Raw genomic sequence first — 1,602 nt, 5'->3', positions numbered from 1 at the left:
AATAATAATAATATTTATTAGATGTATTATAAAATAGATGATAAATAATTTCATTTCATACAAAGGTGTTTGAAAATTCTGTTGGGAGACTCCTTTAAGTAGAAGACGTGCTCTATCAGTTCGTGCCACACAGGAGCAAACTTCTTCAGTGTCCTTGTTCGCAATGTTTGTGGTATGGAAGGAAAATTAATCTTAAAAAATTAAAATCCAAACGACTTGAAAAAACAAACTTTTGTTTTTTCCCTGATTTTGTGCTCATTTAAACCCATTTAATACAATTGCAATGGTTTTAATTGTTCTACACCAAATTACAAATCAATTAGTATTAATTCTTTTCTTTTTCTTTAAAAAAAAACACTTTTTATCCGTTATAAAGACATAAAATCTTAAAGATGTTGAAATTGGTTGGACAAATGGAAATTGAACAATGCGCATGTTAAGAGTTACTTTGAATTTAGATAAAATTATAAGGAGTTACGAATATTTTTTTTTAGTGCTAAACACCGGCAGAAAATAAATTTTCTTAAAATTCTATGAAAGAATGTATAATTCATGATTTATACGAAAATTCATATTTAAAGGTTATAAAAATCCTGAGCAAAGATCTAACAAGATTTTTCTTAACCAAAATTTTATTGGCCTCTTCGCTGGAAACATTTATTGTTTTTTGTAAATTTGTATTTGTTTAAAGTCATTTCATACTAATAACAATATTTTGTTCTCATTCTGCATAAAGAAGCATAACAAATTGGTAGGTATATAATAACCATTCAAAACATACAATAGCAAAAGCGGAATACGATAATAGATAAAATTAATAAAATAATATATATATGTTTTTTTTTGTTTTTTTGCTAGGGCACATTGGCAAGAATATTCGGACATTTTTCTAATATTTTTGGACCTAGCATCACCAAAATAAATGTCATTGAAATCGGTTATCTCACATGAATCCACTTGTACATATTGTGGCTCAACACGTTCGGACGTTCGTGGCCTCTAAGAGACTAAATTAAAAAAAAAATCTGGATTTTCTCTTTTGTAAGTCTGGTGAGTTTACCAGTACCGAGTAATGGCTGTGCTAAGGAGAGGAGAAGATGCACAAATAAGTTATGGTAGACAAGAGAGAACAGTGTATAAATATATGAAATTATGAGGTTTAGAGTACATGAATATGGGACAGTGGTCCCGAAACGTTGTACCATATTATGATAATTTAATACAAAGTTCATTCAACTGGAAGTTACTAACCTCAAAAAAAATTTTATGTAAAAAAAATATTAAATTAAGAAATCAAAATATTTGTTAATTTGAATGAAAAAAAAAAACTAAGTTAAGTGTTAATTTTAATCAAATTTTCTAATTATCTCTAACTGAATGCTTGCATGCTTGAGTGTTTTCAAAAAAAAAAATATTCAAATATATAAACGGGCTTAAATTTTCCAGTACCAGGATCCCTTGAGGATTAATAAATCTTCTTGTTTGGTTTGAGATAAAAATATCAAAAACTACAAAAGAAAGAAAATTAAATTGAATTTCAGAAATTTAATTTTAATAATTGTGTATTCATTTTTTATTTATTTGATGATATTTACATAAAAA

Source organism: Halyomorpha halys, unplaced genomic scaffold (assembly GCF_000696795.3).
Source record: "Halyomorpha halys isolate HHAL.00 unplaced genomic scaffold, Hhal_1.1 Scaffold690.1, whole genome shotgun sequence".
NCBI lineage: Eukaryota > Metazoa > Arthropoda > Insecta > Hemiptera > Pentatomidae > Halyomorpha > Halyomorpha halys.
The sequence above is the reverse complement of the archived record's forward strand: the minus strand, read 5'-3'. Positions refer to the sequence as shown.